General features: G+C 29.5%; 1 pseudogene; it reads right to left on the bottom strand.

The window, feature by feature from the left end:
- Positions 1-607: 607 nt before the first annotated feature.
- On the bottom strand, positions 608-18,942 carry LOC112728441 (uncharacterized; annotated as a pseudogene).
- Between the last annotated feature and the right edge of the window lie 3,259 nt (positions 18,943-22,201).

The raw sequence follows: 22,201 nt of genomic DNA on the forward strand, positions 1-22,201 counted from the left end.
ATATGAGTGCAATTCAAAATTAATTTCTCAACCAAAATTTCTCATATTTATTTATTGTTTTGTGTGGCTGACATATCCATGTATTCTAAGAACTAAAATAATGACCATATAATAAGACAGCAATATCTTTTATTAGTAGATATGAGTGTATGGTTTGAGTAATCATTCAAGCCCTGAAACCAACATAATACAACCAATAATCCGAGTCTGCCTCCATTGAATTTTCAAGAAATAACATATCCTTACTTTTAACTACCATGTTTCTTCATAAAAAATAATGATAACATTCTTCAACTTAAAATGAACTAAAATCCTACATCCACATACCCGAAAACAAAAGAGAAAAATTTACTATGATCAACTAAGAATACAAAGAGATTACAAGAATTTGAACTCAATTGGGGAAACTAGCCAAAGCTTCTAATTATGAGAGCTATATTTTTTTTTTTTTTTAATATTTTCTCAAATAATTAATTACGAACTTATTTATTTATATAAATAACAGCCTTACCATTTTCTGATTTCTCATTTCTCTGTACCTTCTGTTTTCCGCATTAATAGTTAATCTTAAACTCTTAACCATGGAAGCACATATTAAAGAAAGTAATAAAAATAAGAGAGACAAAACTTGCTCATACCTATTAGTATTATGTATCTTTTTCTACTTCCTAAGTCTCACTGTCACTGATGAGACTTTCTTTGCATGTTAAATTTAAATTTTCATATGACACACTACACTTTGTTTTGCTGCCACAATTTTAAGAAATTACTATATTCGTAGCTTGAATAATTGAATCTATGCAATAACATAGCCAACTGCTCATCAAGCCAAAACATTCACAATCTCAGTGCTGGAAAGTAACCAAGACTTCTCAGCTTTGCTATCACTTCACCAAAACCCATGGCCCATATACATCCAACAAATTCAGTGTTTCTTCGAACTTTTTCGCAACCACGCAGTTGGAGGTAGTACTCAAGCAAGCCTCAGTACAGCCAGAGCTAGTAACACCACAGCTCGAAAGCAAACTTCTTTTACACTCTTATCCACCTTTCGAATTGCTCCCTCATCTTTTAGTCCTAACTTCCCTGCATGCTTGCTTATGTTGATGATTGTATCCCTTAGCTTGCTTACTGCCCAAGAAAGCCAAACTAGCCCAAATCCAAATCCAGTATTTAAGAGCTTAGATGTGCAAAAGGGAACTCTCCCACATGCGAGTTTACAGATGACAGAAAGCAGGACAGCAAGGTCAGTACCAGTAATGCCAACAGAAAATTGTGTCAGAAGGTGTGGAAGCTCGGGGCAGGATTTCTTTAGCGAGAGAATTGCTGTTTTCCGGTGCTGTCTCTTGCAAGGATAGAAGACTCTCACACGCGTGTAAGTAGTTCTTCTTGTAGAGATCCCTCTCGGTCGCAACTTTCTTGTTCTTTTTCTTCAATGGCTTGCCTTTAACTCTCTCAGGACTGTAAATCAAGAGAAAAGCATTAACTTAATACATTTCGTTATCAAGATATTACATTAGCCATTACATAAGAAAGATTATACAATTTCTTTTGTTCTTTTTTGGTTTGGCAACACAAGTGGAAGTTACGCACAATAAGTGGTTCATCTTTAAACAGCAAAGGAAAAAAAACACATTTTAAATGCTACGAAAGATGGAAAAAATTAATTTTCTCAGAGTAACATTGAGCAAAAATAAGGAGAAGGGTTCAACTGTCAAAGAAATCATGTTTTGAATACCTTCTTAAAGGAACAGTTATTGTAGAATGAATATCCATTGTGGAGGAATGACTTCTGGTTTCTGCTTCATACATGTTCATGATCAACCTGTCCATAGAAAAATCTCAATAAATTCTGTTCGTTGATACGAACTGAAAAATCTACTCAAAAGAAGGTTCATTAAATAATGATTAGTAGTGTGTTACAAACACAGTTGACATATTCAAGTGCAACTACAAAATAGTATGCTTTTAGTAACATAAATAGTCCTTTTTTTTCTAGAAACAATCAGAATTTCAAGCATGGAGTTGAAGCTAAATCAACAAAATTATACCTACTGAAGTGTGAAAAAAGAATAGACTGTTTCTCTCCCTTATGAGATTTGTGATAAGTATGACTCAGCAACTAGAGAAAGAAAATCTTTCATCTCAATTGCGAAACCCAAAAAAGTAACTTGACCATCTGGATGAACTTGAATCTTTGAACTTAGAGCAGGGTCTTGAAAAACATCTAGCAAAGGCTTCAATGTATAGCCGATTTGATAGCTAAGAGGTGTAAACAGTTGTTGACACTCATCAATGTGAAAGCTGAAAATAATTGTGTTTGGGAATGTTGCTGCAACAAAAGATGAATGAAATTAAGCAAAATAGATTTCATCAGAATAAGTTACATTTATCAGCTAATGAAGTCTAAAGACGACAAACATAGTGAAGAAGCTTTTGTAACCGGGTAAACACTAATAGTTAAACATCATGGTCATGCTTTCTTAATGCCGGTGCCTTAACCCACAAGTCCTTGGAGCTTATACTCTAAGAGAACCTTTGATCACCCTTCTGAGAGTTGAAATAGGTTATTGGTGCCTTGATCAGCATGTCGAAATAACATAACCTTTCTTGTAACTACAATATTTTTTCATAAAAGTAATGATAACATTGTTCAACCTAAAATGAACTACAATCCTACATCCACATACCAAAATACAGAAGAGAAAAATTTAATATAATCAACTAAGAATAAGAGGACATTACAAGAATTTGAACTCGTGGAAAACTAGTCAAAGCTTCCACATTTGCCATGAGACAACTACGAAGAAAATAGAAGAATACATAACTCATGTACCTCACAAATATTCTAAGTTCTAATAGTACACGGAAAAGATTCGCGAAACTATATAACACTTCAATGAGCAGCATGCACACCTTGGGAATCAACAAGCATAGGCCTTTGAGCTGTGAAGTCAACATTGGCAAACTGGTTCAAATTTCACCATTCATTTTTGTGATTTTCTTGATTCCTCGCCAAGAATAGGACTAAGACAAGGATATTGATATCTAACGATGGTTTCCATGCAACAGAGGAAAACAGCTGTTGAGAACCCTGTCATAAACAAGAATTCAAGAACAAACAAACAAATTATGTTAATCAACTGTAAAACTATGCATGTATTGATGCTCAAATTTATCAGTCATACAACTGTAACAAAAAAAGTTACTAAAACAAAGTCACAAAACATAGCATAGCCAATTTTGTCTTTTAATTGAGCTACTCTATTATGATTTGAGTTAAGCCAGCTTACAATCCAAGTTGCATTTGGAGGAAACCAATTCATTACTGCTAGCATACTTGAAATTTTAAACAAAATATAAAAATTATACATCAAAACCCCAATATTATTACACATTAAAAAAACTAAAAACTTTGCCATGACTTTTGATACTATAAAAAAAGGTGTTAGTTACCTTGAAAATGTTGCTAAACATGCAAGTTCTTGCTGTAAGACAAGCCCTGCTGAAGAGCAACCAAAAGAAGCCATCAAACACAGCTTCTGAACTATTTTTTGTGTTTTATATGAGAGAATTAAGGTTTCTTTTTAATGTTTTCCTTAAAATAACAAAAATTCTCCTACTTGTGTGACTTTGTGACAATCCCATCAGTTTATCCCTTTCCTGCACCTCAGAATCAAAAGGATATTTTTACAAATTGGACTTTTGGGTGACACTGAAAAAGTTTAAGTAGGAATATAAATAAATGAAAATAAATGATTTTCTTCTTTTAAAAAAAAAAGAATAAATAAATAAATAAATAAATAAAGATTTTTATGTGAGCCATTGAAGTCTGAACCGTAATCATCCAAATAAATAAATGAATAGAGGTTGGAAATTAGGAACCGTTTTTGACTTTTTGCTGTAGCTTAAAGGATTATGAGATGAGAATTAATTTCAAACATGTTTCTGCTAATCAGTCTAGCCTTTGGTCGTAGCTAGTTTCTGCTTTTTCTTTCTGGACCCTTGACAATAAAAGTTTTATTTTTCTTATGTAGATATGCTTCCGAAAACTAGTAGGAGTTTTGCACTATATTTATGAAAGTTGTTTAATTCGATTTATTTTTATTGTTTTGAATTGCATGATATGAGTACCTGATATTCAAATTGTTGTGCATGTAGAGATTGGTTTCATAAAATAAATTGCTTATAAATATAGTCATACTTGATAAATAAAATTTTGTGTTATTTATCAAATTATCAATTGCATCGTTTCGATTTATTGTTTTCTGGTGTTGCTATGCACTGGAGTGGAGAGATTGTCACTGAAACCGGAGAAAAGAAAGTACTGATCAGGTTAATGATTTTCTACCATTATAATACTGGCTACTAAATTGGATAGCTTAATACACTGCATATCTATCATCATCAGGTCTTGTTCACTATTCACATGTATGGTATACTTTTTAGTTTTCTTTCTCTTAATCTAATAAAATATGGATTTGCCAATTGATGAATCAGCTTAACTTAGATACAAAAATATTATTTGTGTCCATCTTAATCCTGCATCTTGTATTCTTAATGTAAAAAAAAATTAAAAATACTATTAATAACGTCACATTCATCCCAAATTGAACAATTATTGTGAAAATTGAATTACAAAGGAATTCTTTCAAAAATTCAACCCAATTCTTTTTCCAAATCTACAAAATACAATTAGAAGTAGCATGTCTTTTTAATTCTTAAACCATAAATACATCAAAGCAAAACCTAAACAAAATATCAATAAAAGAAGTATGTTAAAATAGAAATAACTCTAGAAGAGCTTTGGCCTCTTTTGACTCAGGAGAAAGAGAATCATTTGACTCCATCCAAGAAAATTTCTTAATTTAATCTATAAATGGGTACAAGTCATCCCTTCTTAAAAGAGCTCTCAAATCATCTACCATGGAATAGACATGTTTACTCTTTATATTAACAGTTAAGAAGTTTTGAACCTTTCGAGAAGCAGAACTGTTAATGTAATACATATCAATAGCATCCTCCATGAAAGATAATTGAAATACAGATACACAAATCAATGGACATTTAGATTTATGATGCTCATCTGCAAAGCCAATTAACATGGCACAAACCAAGTTGCTACAAAGGTAGACGAGAGCCGGACATGCAGCAGAAAATGCAGGTTGGATGCCCTTAAAAGAACCCTTGATTGGCTGAACAAATCGAACACCTTTTTTGTTCACAAGCAAGGCATGTAAGGTTGCTTTATACCCATTTTTCCATTCACCAAAATAATCGGATCTTTCAATGTGAGAAGTAGAGAAATGAAGACTATAATTCCCGAGAACTGCAACAAAAAAACATAACGAAACTGCTTTATCGTTATGTTTTTTGTTGCAGTCCTCCGGGATTATAGTCTTCATCTCTCTACTTCTCACATTGAAAGATCCGATTATTTTGGTGAATGGGAAAATGGGTATAAAGCAACCTTACATGCCTTGCTTGCTTGTGAACAGAAGAGGTGTTCGAATTGTTCAGCCAATCAAGGGTTCTTTTGAGGGCATCCAACCTGCATTTTCTGCTGCATGTCCGGCTCTCGTCTACCTTCTTAACAACTTGGTTTGTGGCTTTGTGCCATGTTAATTGGCTTGCAGATGAGCATCATAAATCTAAATGTCCATTGATTTGTGTATCTGTATTTCAATTATCTATCATGGAAGATGCTATTGATATGGATTACATTAACAGTTTTGCTTCTCAAAAGGTTCAAATTTTCTTAACTGTTAATGTAAAGAGTAGACATGTCTATTCTATGGTAGATGATTTGAGAGCTTTTTTAAAAAGGAATGACTTGTACCCATTTATTGATCAAATTAAGAAATTTCCTTGGATGGAGTCAAAGGATCCTCTTTCTCCTGAGTCAAAGAGGCTAAAGTTCTTCTAGAGTTATTTCTATTTTAACATACTTCTTTTATTGATGTTTTGTTTAGGTTTTCCTTTGATGTATTTATGGTTTGAATAATTAGGAAGAAATGCTACTTCTAACTGTATTTTGATTTGAAAACTTCACACCGAAGGAATTGGGTTGAATTTTTGAAAGAATTCATTTGTAATTTAATTCTCACAATAATTGTTCAATTTGGGATGAATGTGATGTTATTAATAGTATTTTTAATTTCTTTTACATTAAGAATACAAGATGCGGGATTAAGATGGACACAAATAATATTTTTTATCTAAGTTAAGCTGTTTCATCAATTGGCAAATTTATATTTTATTAGATTAAGAGAAAGAAAACAAAAAAGTATACCATACATGTGAATAGTGAACAAGATCTGGTGATGATAGATATGCAGAGTATTGAGCTATCCAATTTAGTAGCCAGTATTATAATGTTAGAAACAGAGATCATTAACCTGATCAGTACTTTCTTTTTTCCGGTTTCAGTGACAATCTCTCTAGTACATAGCAACAGAAAATAATAAATCGAAACGATGCCATTGATAATTTGATAAATAACACAAAACTTCATTTATCAAGTATGACTATATTTATAAATAATTTATTTTATGAAACCAATCTCTACATGAACAACAATTTGAATATCAAGTACACATATCATGCAATTCAAAACAATAAAAATAAATGGAATTAAACAACTTTCATAAATATAGTGCAAAACTGCTACTAATTTTCGGAAGCATATCTACATAAGAAAAATAAAACTTTTATTGTCAAGGGTCCAAAAAGGAAACGATCAAAGGCACTGATTAGCAGAAACATGTTTGAAATTAATTCTCATCTCATAATCCTGTAAGCTACTCCAAAAAGTCAAAAACCGTTCCAAGTTTACAACCTCTATTCATTTATTTATTTAGATGATCACGACTCAGACTTTTAGTGGCTCACATAAAAACCTTTATTCATTTATTTATTTGTTCTTTTTTTTAGAAGAAGATAATCAATTATTTTCACGTATTTATATTCCTACTTAAACTTTTTCAGTGCCACCCAAAAGTTCAGCTTGTAAAAAAATCCTTTAGATTTTGAGGTGCAGGGAAGGAATAAATTGATGGGGTTGTCACAAACTCACATAAGCAGGGGAATTGTTATTTTAAGGGAAACATTAAAAAGAAACCTTAATTCTCTCATAAAAAACACAGAACATATTTCAAAAGCTGTGTTTGATGGCTTCTTTTGGTTGCTCTTCAGCAGGACTTGTCTTACAGCAAGAACTTGCCATGTTCAGCAACATTTTCAAGGTAACTAACACTTTTTTCTATAGTATCAAAAGTTATTGCAAAGTTTTTAGATTTTTTTTTATTGTGTAATAATATTGGGGTTTTGATGTATAATATTTATATTTTGTTTAAAATTTCAAGTATGCTAGCAGTAATGAATTGGTTTCCTCCAAATGCAAATTGGATTGTAAACTGACTTAACTCAAAGCAAAATAGAGTAGTTCAATTAGAAGACAAAATTGGCTATGCTATGTTTTGTGACTTTGTTTTAGTAACTTTTTTGTTACAATTGTTGACTGATAAATTTGAGAATCAATACATGCATAGTTTTACAGTTGATTAACATAATTTGTTTGTTTGTTCTTGAATTCTTGTTTATGACAGGGTTCTCAATAGCTATTGCCCTCTTGTTGCATGGAAACCAGAGATCGTTAGATATCAATATCTTTGTCTTAGTTCTATTCTTGGCGAGGAAATAAGAAAATCACAAAATGAATGGTTAAATTTGAACCAGTTTGCCATTGTTGACTTCACAGCTCAAAGGCCTATGCTTGTTGATTCCCAAGGTATGCATGCTGCTCATTGAAGTTATATAGTATCGCGGATCACTTCCGTGTACTATTAGAACTTAGAATATTTGTGAGGTACATGAATTATGTATTCTTCTATTTTCTTTCATAGTTGTCTCATGGCAAATGTGGAAGCTTTTACTAGTTTTCCCAATTGAGTTCAAATTCTTGTAATATCCTCTTTTTCTGAGTTGATTATAGTAAATTTTTCTCTTCTATATTTTGGTATGCGGATGTAGGATTGTAATTCATTTTAGGTTGAACAATGTTATCATTACTTTTTATGAAAAACTATTGTAGTTACAAGAAAGGTTATGCTATTTTGACATGCTGATCAAGGCACCAATGACCTACTTCAACTCTCAGAAGGGTGATCAGAGGTTCGCTTAGAGTATAAGCTCCAAGGACTTGTGGGTTAAGGCACCGGCTAAGAAGGCATGACCATGATGTTTAACTATTAGTGTTTACCCGGTTACAAAAACTTCTTCACTATGTTTGTCTTCTTAAGATTTCATTAGCTGATAAATTTATTTACTGCATTTGATGGTGAGATAAATGTAACTTATTTTGATGAAATCTATTTTGCTTAATTTCGTTCATCTTATGTTGCAGCAATATTCCCAAACACAATTATTTTCAGCTTTCACATTGATGAGTGTCAACAACTGTTTACACCTCTTAACTATCAAATCGGCTATACCTTGAAGCCTTTGCTAGATATTTTTCAAGACCCTGCTCTAAGTTCAAAGATTCAAGTTCATCCAGATGGTCAAGTTACATTTTTGGGTTCCGCAATTGAGATGAAAGATTTTCTTCCTCTAGTTGCTGAGTCATACTTATCATAAATCTCATATAAGGGAGAGAAACATTCTATTCTTTTTCCATACTTCAGTAGGTATAAATTTGTTGATTTAGCTTCAACTGCATACTCTAAATTCTGATTGTTTCTAGAAAAAAGAAAAGGACTATTTATGTTACTAAAAGCATACTATTTTGTAGTTGCACTTGAATATGTCAACTATGTTTGTAACACACTACTAATCATTATTTAATGAACCTTCTTTTGAATAGATTTTTCAGTTCGTATCAAGGAACAGAATTTACTGAGATTTTTCTATGGACATGTTGATCATGAACATGTATGAAGCAGAAACCAAAAGTCATTCCTCCACAATGGAGATTCATTCTACAATAACTGTTCCTTTAAAAAGGTATTCAAAACATGATTTCTTTGACAGTTGAACCCTTCTCCTTATTTTTGCTCAATGTTACTATGAGAAAATTAATTTTTTCCATTTTTCATAGCATTTAAAATGTGTTTTTTTTTTCCTTTGCTATTTAAAGATGAACCACTTATTGTATGTAGCTTTCACTTGTGTTACCAAACTAAAAAAGAACAAAAGAAATTGTATAATCTTTCTTATGTAATGGCTAATGTAATATCTTGATAACGAAATGTATTAAGTTAATGCTTTTCTCTTGATTTACAGTCCTGAGAGAGTTAAAGGCAAGCCATTGAAGAAAAAGAACAAGAAAATTGCGACCGAGAGGGATCTCTACAAGAAGAACTACTTACACGCGTGAGAGTCTTCTATCCTTGATGGTTGACAAGAGACTGCACCGGAAAACAGCAATTCTCTCGCTAAAGAAATCCTATCCCGAGCTTCCATACCTTCTGACACAATTTTCTGTTGGCATTGCTGGTACTGACCTTGCTGTCCTGCTTTCTGTCGTCCGTAAACTCGCATGTGGTAGAGTTCCCTTTTGCACATCTAAGCTGTTAAATACTGGATTTTGATTCATAATAGTGATAATACTAATAGGTATGAGCGAAATGTGAAATCAGAAAATGGTCAGACTGCCATTTATATGAATAAATAAATTTCTAATTAATCATTTGAGAGAAATATCAAGTGAGAAATATTAACCAATCTAACACAAAGCATCATTTTAAAAAAAAAAATCTAGACCATTCAAGTTGGGGGGATTGTCACATTTGTCTAGACTCTAGACCAATAATTATATTGGGTACTTTTTCTCAAAAAAAAAAATCAGAATTATTTGCCTTATGCTGTAGCTTCTTGCTTGCTGTTTCTTCACGGGTTCCTCTTCCTGAAGGGGAAAAATTATTAAAAAAAAAAAAACAAAAAACGATTTGCTTTTGTAGCTTTACTTAATTATTAATTAATTCTTTTATAATTTAAAATAAATAAGTTGTGTGCATATATATATATATATTGAAATGAAATTTATAAATATTTCAAACAATATACTAGTTATTACGAAAATAATAAAAGAAATACTAATGTGACATATGATGTGGTATTACCCAATTAAAAACAGTTGTTACTTAAAAAAAAAAGGAAATAAGGTTGCTTGAATTTTAATATCCGATGACAACCTATATGAATTATATCGATTTAATTGAGTTCTTATTATTATAAATAAGGCCATGATATAAATCAATCCGTTTGTCCATTACGATTTCTGTCTCTATAACTTGATTTAATGAATCTTAATAGATATTACCGGAATAAAAGCTAAATTATATTAGTTATTATTAAAATGACACTCTTCTCTCCTCTATTTGTAAAATATATATTTTTCTCTCTTATAACTTTTAAAAAATTTCTTTAATCAATTTTAAATTTTTTGTCTTAACTTTATCTATTTTTGAAAAAAACATTATTTTTTACAAAAATACCGTTTAGCAAAAATTTAAATTTTTTTATTAAATTTTAGTTATTATATTTTTACCAAAATATTTTAAAACAAAATTAATAATTAAATTTTTTTTTCTAAGATACTCTTCAATAATTTTTTAATTATTAAATTGTGATTTTGTTAAAATTTTCGTTAATAATTATTTTTTATATTTTACTATTAATTTTTTTATATCAATATCTTACTTTAACATTAAATAAAAAATAACAATTAATATATATTATTTTTTATGAAAAATGAATAAAATTAACATTAGTTAATACACAAGATTGAATGAATTTGAGATGAATTTGAAAGGTTTTGAGCAAATAAGATGATGACAAGAAGGAGCTCTTTACCTTCAAAGAAGTGGACTCAATCTCTAAACCACCTATACATTTCGGTAAGAATGTGTACGAAAATTAGAGGAGATTATTATTTTATTGTGTTCTATACTATCAATCTCTACCGTCTCATCCCCTCTTGGACGTCAATCTTCATAATGTACTTATAATTTATTTAAAAGATAAGGCACAAAAAGCATTTATAAGCAAAAAGGCTCACATCCTATATTAGAGATTTTGAAAGTGTATTTTTCTATTAGTTTGATACATTCATGGGAGATAAGACATGCACTATACCTTGTGAAATTGATGAATTCCTAAAATCTTTTGGCTTCATCGATTTCAAGTATAACTATCAACAATAATAATGAATGAATTAAAATTTTTATGTATTTAGCTTTGAATACATTGTTAAAGTATACAATTTATTTTAATTGAATTGTATTAGATTATTAAGGATGATAATATTCATATTTGTAATTGAATTCAAATCTAACCATTATGGTTTTTTACAGACCTCAAGAGGAATTATATCTCTCTATTTCTCACGTTGAAAAATCCGATATTTTTGGTGGATAAAAAATGGGTATAAAATCACCTTACATGTCTTACTTGTAAAACAAAGAGTTTGAATTGTTCAGCCAATCAAGAGTTGTTTTGACCACAACCAACCAACATTTCAAGTTCTCATTTACTTTGATTACAACATGATTTGTGTCATGTTAATTGAATTTTTAAGAGAACATCATAATTACAAATGTCCATTTATTTGTGTATCTATATTTCATTTATCTATTGTAAAAGATGGTATTTACGTGAATTACATTAACAGTTTAGTCTTCAAAAGTTTTAAAATTTCTTCATTGTTAAGATAATGAGCAACCATATCTATTACATGGTTGATTATTTGAGATGTCCTTTCTCCAAAGAAGATTTTATTTATTTTAGATGAAAATATGAGATTTCTTTGGGTAGAGTTAATGGATCTATTACTTCCTCCTTTCCTAAGCCAAAAAGACCAAAGTTCTAGAATTATTTCTATTTTAACATGTTTCTTTTATTGATGTTTTGTTTAGGTTTTCTTTAGTTGTGTATATGGGTTAAGAATTAAAAAGACATGTATAAATTTAAAATTAATGTAATGTTGTTAATAGTATTTATAATTTTTCTTTACTTTAAGAAAACAATATATGTGATTAAAATGAACACAAATAATATTTTGACAACCAAGTTACGCTGATTCATCCATAGACAAATACATATTTAGTTAGTTTATGAGAAAGAAATTTCAGTTTATCATACCCTACGAGAGAAACTAAGAAAAAAAAAATTCATTTGATGTATTCTTACGAAAAAAATTACTTAGAGGTACTAAAAAGTATATTTTCTCTCAATTATTCTCTAATTAGTCACAATTTTTCCCCTATGTTTTATCATTTCCAAAGAAAAAGTACATCTTATTCTAATTCTATCTGCTTTTTTAAAAAAATATTTTATATACTTCTATTATTAGTTATAAATTTAAATTGTGTTGTTTAAAATATAAATAAATATCAATCATTTTGATACTATTAGTATATACTTAGCAACTCAATAAAAACAAATTAATATATCATGAAGAGAAATTTTCTAAAAATAAATCATATTGTCAATCCTTTTCATTTTTAATGGATAATCAAATAACATTATAAAATATATTATTAGCAAATTAATATTTTTTTTTTTTAAAATAATGTTCCATCCTAATATACAAAATAATTGTTTGAAAAATGGTAACCCTATAATGAATTCATATATGTAAACATTATAATATTATATGTGTGACAAAAATATACCCGTTCTATTTTCTTCTGATGACAGATGTGCAGCGTTTCAGATTCTTAAAGCATCAATAAGCAAATCAGCATCTCCATGTTACTTAGGCCGCCAGACTCTTCATAGACAGGAATTTGGTATGTTAACTCATCTATCTAAGAATAGAACATAGAGGTGCATGGGAATGTTGAACAATGATTGGTGTGTAATTCTGGGTAGGTTTTTATAATTGTTTTATTAAATTGGTTAACTAAAATATGATTATGATTTTTTACCAGTTATTTATATACCCTAGTGCTAGAAAGTGAAGAAATCCCAAGTAATGTCACAAATCACAAGACCACATATTTCATCACTAGTAACTTGGTAAAAAAACACAGGTATCGCCAGTAGCAATTTAATAATACATATGATCACACTATAATAACAAGTCATCGATACTAATCCAGGTGAATATAAATCCACACAAGTACTAGTTGGAAAGTCCTTGGAGAAATAAAAATTAAACTACATATTAAATATAAATATAAGTTACACAGAAAAACATAAGAGGTATGAATCATGCAAGAAAATAATTAGAAACATAAATTCTGAAGCAAAAACTCTCTTCCAGAGATAAAAGTTAAGCAAAAGAAGTGGAATAAGATGGCAAAGAAAAAACTTTAGAACATAAATTTAGATGTGAACTTATGCAGGTTTCGATCAAGAACTGTGAAGCCTTAATAATCTAGGATTGGAGAATACTCATTCTTTAGGTCCAAGTATATTTTTTATTTTATTTTCCTCTTCATTTGCCGTTCTCTTGGTTTTTTGTTAGAAAATTCGTCCAAAAACATAGGATAGACGTTGAACAGAAAAAAAAATGAGGAAAAAAAAGGAATATCTCAAGACTAAATATAAAATTTGAAATCTTCTTTTTAAATTAAAATTAGGCCAACAGTTTATGAATTGCAATCCATTTCTTTTTGTAAATATATATTTGGAATGAAATAAAATTAAGCCATAAAATTTATCATACTCTAACACAGAAAAATACATTTATTGAAATGCAATGTTGCAAGTGAAATGCAAATATTCTAACACAGAAAAGCTAAGGGAATGAGTAAATAGATAATTTAAGCTAAGGGAATTAATTTATGCAAACATTCTATGCTTATTGACTCCAAGGTTCTCTTAATTTTTCATATTGACGCAGAGTAGTATGTTACATAAAATATCCTATTGGAAGTATTGGCATTCAGGTAACATGTTTAGATAAAAAACATTCTTTTAGTGTGTTTGAAACACATTAAGAAATAAAAGGCACTAGATTCGGATAACATTAGCATATTGGTAGTTCAACCCAAATATAGGATAGAGAGACATTTGTATCTAACCTGATTCGGGACATTTGTATCTCAAGTTGTTCCAACTCACCATTACTCCATCCACTTTGGTCTTCCTCAATTGTTCCTTCTCATCCTCCTCACTATAATCATTGACATCAAAATCATCTTTTGCATGCTCCATCTGCATTACAAAAACAACCTGTCAATCACAAATAGAAAATAATGAACCACTATACTTGCAAAACATTCTAGAAATCTTGCATCACCAACATTTACCTCTTCAAGATTGATATCACTGTACTCATCCGAAACATTGTCACTTTTTCACATCATCTTAGATTTCTTTGCGGAAAATCCCACTATCAAGCCTAACTTTCAAAAAAGTAAAAAGAAAATTTTCCATCAAATTCAGAATAAAGTAAAACCATCGTTAGGAAACAAACATTACAGAGAGAGTAAATGAGTAAGCAAACAGCTAAAGTAGGCCTTAATCCATGTAAAACCTTAGCACTAAAAGTAACCCCAAAAAGCAAGTAATCAAAGAAGCTCTATCTGTATTCGACTATTCGTCTTGGCAACTACAAATAGTTCAAGTCGCACAGTCAATGTTCCACTTGATGCTCATAAAAGATAGCATTTTCTATGCTCTAAATTGTTTTAGAATTCAAATTCATTAACATGACAAACGAAAAAAAAATAACAAAGAACAAATTGGAACAGATGGTGACATCTTTGACAACAACACTGTACAAAAGTTTTTTTTTTTTGGCTCCTCTTTAAGGATTTGGCACTCATGCAGCATATCACCAAGAAAGTTTTTTTCAAACGTTAATAAAAAATAGAAAACAAAAATGAATTTAAATTTTGATACCAGAGAATAACAGCACGGAGAGACGAACAAATCCCCAGAGATTCTCAAAGGCCTTTATCGAGAACCCACTCCACGCGTCCCCTTTTGTGCCGCTCAGGATGTACACAATCTGTGCCACCACTATGAACCACCACGACCTGTTCAGCGCCGCCGCCCCCAACCGTCCCCCACCCCAGCCACAGCAGATAACAGCTTCTCGTGCTCTTCATTGTACACCTGAGGCTTAGCACCATCCTCGATTCAAAGCTTCCAATGATCCCCAAAATCTTATTTCTTCATAGGAGCCTCAAAGTACAGATCCTATATTAGATTTTTATGCAAAAATGAGATGTAGGTACAGCTTCTCCTTGACCCGTGTTTGGCTACATAGCATGGATAGAGTCACCAATCAAGGTCACACAAAGATAAAGGGCAGAGCAAAAAGTTGAGTTTGTAGGTGCCCATTGAAATGGAGGAGCAAAAATTGGAGTCTCAAGGGATTTAGGGTTTGTTTTGAAGTGGGTGGTACGTTTTGGGGAGGTGAAATCTGGTGAGACTTGAGACTTGATAGTAAAGAGGAGAGAGGGAATGAATTTGAAATGGTGGAGATATCTCGTCGTAGAATAGCCTCCTCTTCTGTTGCAAGTTGCAAGTAGCAAATCTCCCTCACAAGATGATCTTCGCGATGATGAAGATCCCTAAAGCTTAGTTTTCTTTTCTTTTGTTGCTTTTTAATGTTCAATCACCAAAAGTAAAAGGCGAGAGGGAATTTGATTTTGAGAATGGATTTGTACGGGAAGATTCCCGCTTCGACGCAATGGAGGAAATGCTGTTCTTTGCCTGCCACGTGTCGTCACCACCGATAATGCAAAATAGGAGGGAACATTGTTCTTTGCTTCGTGTACCCAACTGCATAACTATAACTATAAGTCTATAATAACTACTAGTGTGTTTCCCGCGCTTCACTCTTTTTATAAATCTATTTCATCGTATAATTTTTTAATTTATAGATAAAGAATTTTATAAATGAATAATAAAATTTTTACACGTTATAGGAAATGAGAGATTAGTCTCTTTATATTATATTGATATAAAAAAATACTATTTGTAAAATAAAATTAGTCACTAATATATTTATATATAAATATATGTATATTTTTATTTATTTCAATATATATTATATTACAATATATATTTTATTCTGATAATTGACTTTGATAATTAATTAATATGCATAACACAGTTGATTAATATTTAATCATATTATAAAAAATAAATATTTAAAAATTGGAATAAATTTGTTGTTATATAAAAATAAAATTAACTATTAAAATTGTTCCTCTTATATATTAATAAATTATATTCATCCAATATTTAAATTATCTCTTTTTATTTGTAAAACTATTTCGACATAATATTTAGTACATATTTAATTCATTTGTTTTTACTTCATCAGACACAATTCTTTGTATGATAAATGACAATATAGAGTATAGAAAATATTCAAATAGCAATTTTTTTTAAATATATTACTTGAAGAAAATACTTTAATATCATGACACCTAGTGAGCTCTTTTTCATCTATGATGTATGTGTATAATTCAATTAGTTCATTCATCATTATTATAACAATTATGTATTATTTTTCATTTAGTAATTATATCATCCTGAAAACAAACTATTAATTATATCATCCTGAAAACAAACCAAAAGCAATAGCGAAAAGCTAACTTAGAATAGCAATACAATTTCAAGCAAAAGAAGCCCAGCAAATCACCACATAAAATTTCCAAAATCAACTGCTTTTTCTCAAATCAAATAATCGATACACAACCTTACCCTAGTTCAAAAATAACGAAACACAAATTATCAACATATATAAAATCAGAAATTTGAACAAATGGAAAATTATGTTTAAATTTTAAAAAACCAAGAAACAAAGGTCAATGCAACAACTTCTGGAATAACAAATAATAAAGGGCAAAAATGGAGGAACAAAACCAACTCAAATATAGATTAAAAACTTCATAGCTTACATGACTGACCTGGTTGTGATGAATAGCAGGCACAATCATGGATGCCGGCCACAATGCAGTCACAGCAGCGGCAGGATCAGAGACAGCAATGAACAAGAGTTGCCACTTGAAGCTTTAACTGCCGCCACAGCAACAGCAACCGGACCACCAGCAGGAGCAGCCTTTGGAGGATGACTTGGGTTCCTCTTCGAGCTAGGAGGATACCATATCCGACACAGCATAGCAACAACTGGCCCAACTCATATACTTAGAATATATACTTTAGGTTCATCGCACCACATCTATGTCCACCACCTTCATCACGTAGAAAATAAGAGAAACAAAATAAAGGAATGAGAGCATGGGACATTTTCAAATGAATGAAATGATAGATTCAAAAGCTTTTTTGGGAAATTTTATGCTCAGCTAATATCAAGTTTCAAAAATTAAATCTAGATAACATAAGCATTAAGGCCAAAAGGATGAAGAAGTTTCATGTCAGTAGAAAATGCCCCATTACTCTCCATATAAAACCAAAAAAAAATGTTAGTATCCAACTCCAGCTAGACAAAACAACAATGCCAACATTCATTGAACATTTTTTGAATTCCAGTTATCATTCTATTGGAATTATAGAACTTCTGATTACCTACCTATATTCACTTATATCTTATTGGTATTTAAATAAAATAAAATAAAATACCCCCTTGGTGAGCTACCCAATTTTCTTCCCCTTCCTCTCCAACTCCGAACTAAGCCCCAAAACCTTGACATCCCACCTTTAAGACACTATCAATAAGAAAAGCCTTAAGACAAACTTCAAGTAACTATCTTCCACTTGCAATCACTATCATTGCTAAAAGAAAAACATATCTAAATGCCCAATTGTAACATGGATGTCAACAACCCAAGCAATTTGTGATAATAATGTGAATCTTGGTTATGGTTTTAGCAAAATAAATCACAGGCAAGTAAAACTGTTTATAGTGTTGTATTTTTTAAATATATACCAAAAAAACTGATAGTGACATTTAAAGATGTTGATATGCAGTTCTCAGTTGATGGACACAGAGATAAAGATGGAGGATTTTCTGCACTCCAAGATAATCAAGTTTATTTTCACTGTACAAATATTCAATAAGAAAAAACATAAAATCTTAAATTAAGATATTCCAAATTTGAATGAAAATAATTACAATATAAAAAAATTGAACAACTTTTAACGGTGATAATGATAACCAGGGGGAAAAACGAACATAGATAAGGGGTTACCTAAAATTGAAGATGGGTAATGAAATGGTAAAAAGATTTGAACTTCAGAAATTTTAGAAAATGGGTAATTAAATTCAATAGTTTCATATCTTTAACAAAGAGAAGATAATAAAGTGTACCTTCAGTTCAAGTCGCTGGAGAAGCTTTGTTGTTGTTGGGTTTGGTGCAAAACTTGAGGTTGGTGTAGAAGCTGCAGAAGAAGACGCTGCCATTGAAGCCATTGTTGGTTGTTACTTGTTAGAAGAAAAGAGCTTAGAAAATTGAAAGGCTGTGTTTACAACAAAGCATTATATATATATATAAAATAATTGTGTCAATTTATTGTATTCTGAAGGCATCTACAAACAGATCAAAGTGTTTTTCAGAGGAGAAACCCTGGAATCAGAGCTGCATCAGTTAAGGGTACAACGGAATAGAAAAAAAAAAAAAGCAGCTTCCATTGTGCTTACCTGTAACATCCTTTGAGTATCACCACCGGTCTCACCTTCCTGCTCGGATCCGACGATCTCTTCTAGAAGAAGAGATCAGCATCCCAGTTATCAGTGCCACCAAGGTCGTCACCGTCAGGACCACTGAACCCGACACGGTGTTGCCGAGCGACACGCCCAACACTGACTGGAACGTATGCACAAAACCGGTGTTCGAAATATCGCGAGCGAATGTGAGTGAGAAGGACCGATTCTCTGTTTCGGTTGTGACCTATTAGCTGAGAATTGAATTGAGAAACAAACAAAATGTGGGCAAAAAATATATTTTAAAGAATAAATTTGAAATTAAAAAATTTTTTGGAAGAAGATTCCCGCTCAACGAACGCGTTTTGTCTGAATATTGAACCGAGGAGAGAATTGTTGAACACAACACTTCTCATTTATTGGTAATAATAACAAGAAAGAGCAACTGTGGCATTGTTCCATTTGAGTGATATCACAGTCTTTCTCAATATAATAATATTCCAATTTTAATGCAGGAATACTTGCATTTTTAATAATCCAACTGAGGAAACATAATTCAATTAAGCGAGCACGTTTTCAATGAATGCACAACAATTATGGTTCTGTTTCTTTTATTTTTCCTAGAAATTTTGTCTATAGTAGTGCAGATTCATAAGAAGGGAAAGAGAAGAGGGGAGAGGGGTGTTAAGAAGCTGAGCTTGCTTGCACAATATTTCATTCGAAAACTTGAATTATCATCAAATAAGTTAGTAATATTTTATTGGTAACAGTGAGGAGCATAAATAAATAAATAAAACTAGAGAGCAATGGTAGTATATGTTGCCAAATGTCCTTTTAATTCCATACATCTAAAGAAAAATATAGATGATAAATAATAAAGATAAAAAATTTTAATACTGGATCAACCAGATAAAATACACGTAAAAAGAAATTAAAATAAATTAATTTAATTAATTTCTAATTATTTCAGATTTTGAATTTAAAAAAAATAAGGATTTACAAATGATGCAGTTATATTCAGTATTATGCTAACCTTTTTTGTAATGTATTTTTATTTTATTTGGCCAATTTTAAAATTTATTATTCATATTGTTTACAAAAATTATTGTTTTACTTAACAAAATCATAATGTATTTTTATTTTATTTGGTCAATTTTAAAATTTATTATTCATATTGTTTACAAAAATTATTGTCACTTAACAAAATCGTATATATAATAGTACTACGAAAATAAATCAGCAAACCGAAAAATCTCCATTCAATTACAGTACAAAACAACCCAATATAAATACTATACACCAAACGTAACAGTTGGGTATGACTTGTGATGCTATACATATAAGGAAAAGTAGCAACAACTTTATTAAATTCTGACCAGCATATAATTAGCAAAAGAAAAGTGAATAATTCTATATTATTGGATGAAATCTCACATTATTAAAAATATCATTGATGACTGCAAATCACAAAAATTGCTGACCCCTAACACTCCTCTAAATATAATGGTTACATTAGAAAAAATAGTTTTGTCCAAATTTTATGCATGATTTCAATCTCTGACAAAAGTAAACTCTAAAATCTTCAAGTTACTAGTTAGAAATATATATAATTTAATATTTTTGTATTTTTCATGTTAAAATAGATATAATTTAATATTTTAAAATATAATATTTATATTTTATCTTATTTATTAAATATAATTTTATATTTCTATATATTTTACTTTAGTGTTCTGTATTTATAAATACCGCCTTTATGATTAAAGTAATTTTTTCTTTGGTTTAGAAGGATTAATTAGATGACCATTTCAAATGAAAAAATCAAATCACATAGCAATTATGCTCATTTCTTAATCAATAATGTAACTTGTTAGGTGAAAATAACAGGTCTCGTGTAAATGTGTAATGCTCTAATTATATTAAAGTCTTTTCATTTTTTGTTCAAAAGAACTAATTGGATTTTAATTTATAAGTTTTCCTAAACAAGTTAAAATTGTTGTGCAAGTATGATAAGCTAACAATAATTTTATCTTAATTTCTTTTTAATACTTCAATAAATTAAATTTACTTTTAATTACAACTTTTTATTTATTTTGGACTTGCTTTTGATTAAAAATATTATCTCCATAATTTTCTTTTTCTTTTTAAACAATTGTACCATGTTTTAAATTTATTTTCCAAATAATAACATTCTCTTTTTGGAGTTGCTCATAAAATCTTAATTAAAAGTATATTTATCACAATATTTTTTTTAAGGATAAACTACTAAAATAGTCACTAATTTTTGAAAAACACTCACAAAAGTATTCTTTATTTTGGTTAACAATAATTTTTTTTAAATTTTAAAATACAATAAAAATACCAACATTAAATATATATATTCTTAAAAAAAATTAAATTTAAATTTTAATGTGATTTTTTGCAAGTATGATTAAAAAAATAAGATATTTTATTTTAAAATTTCATAATTTTATACTAAGCATTTTTTTTGTACTTTTTTTTAATAACCAAGAATACTTTTAAAAATAAAAAATTATAGAGATTGAATTTTATCACTTTTTTGGTATGATTTTTTAAATAGTTATCCAATTATTCTTATAAAATTTTAGATAAAATATATAAATGGTATGATAATATAAAAATTATTTGTCATTTATAAAAAAAATAATATTTTAATTATTTTTGTCATATTTTAAAAATATTTTTATTGTTAACAAAAAAGAAAAATTTCGTTGTCAATATTTTTAAAAATTGATGCTGAATTTAGTAGTTTATCTTTTCTTTTTAGTTACAATAACAAGATTCATCCGCCCTATAATTTTTTGAAGAATTTGAGAAGAGAAATGGAAAGTAATTGTTACCGTTGACAGCTTCAGGTTGTCATGTTTTTATGTTTGTAATTGATAATTGATTAGTAGTTGTAATGGGTTAATGTGTAACTTTTTTTTTTATTAGCTGTTCAAATGGGCTAAAATTTTTATATATGATTAATTTTAATGTGAAATACAAAAATATTTGATTATTTTAGTGTTTTATATAACTGTGATAATAATACAAAAAATAAATTTTTAATTATAAAAAAACAAAATGTCACTGATATTTTATAATAAAAAATATTATTTTAATTATTAAAACACAAAAATATTATTTTAGCTGTAAAAACACAAAACGTCATTAACGTTTTGTAAATAACCATATTTAACATATAATTTAGTCTATCATGGAGGATTTCATATTTAGTAATACAATGCAAAAAATAAAAAGTTCGATCCTTATATTTTGTATATTTATTTTTACAAATATAAATGAATATATAATTAACTTTGAAAAAAAATTAAAACAGTGCTTTGAACAAGAAAAATTACCTGAATTTTATTTAAACAACTAATTTATCCTCACTAGTTAGTAGAAAAAATTACTGATTTGAAATAAATATTTATTTTATTTTTTGACTTATTTGTTTGTGCTAATTATTAAAAAATATAAATAAAAAATAAATAGTGTTTTGAAATTTTTGAGAAGCAAATAAAGACTTGCTTTTGGCAAAAATAATATCAGTAGAAGAGAACAAATATAAACATTTATTATCATTAATGTTATTAATTAATATTTTTTATTTAGAATCGTGTA

Source organism: Arachis hypogaea, chromosome 12 (assembly GCF_003086295.3).
Source record: "Arachis hypogaea cultivar Tifrunner chromosome 12, arahy.Tifrunner.gnm2.J5K5, whole genome shotgun sequence".
NCBI classification, from domain to species: Eukaryota; Viridiplantae; Streptophyta; class Magnoliopsida; order Fabales; family Fabaceae; genus Arachis; species Arachis hypogaea.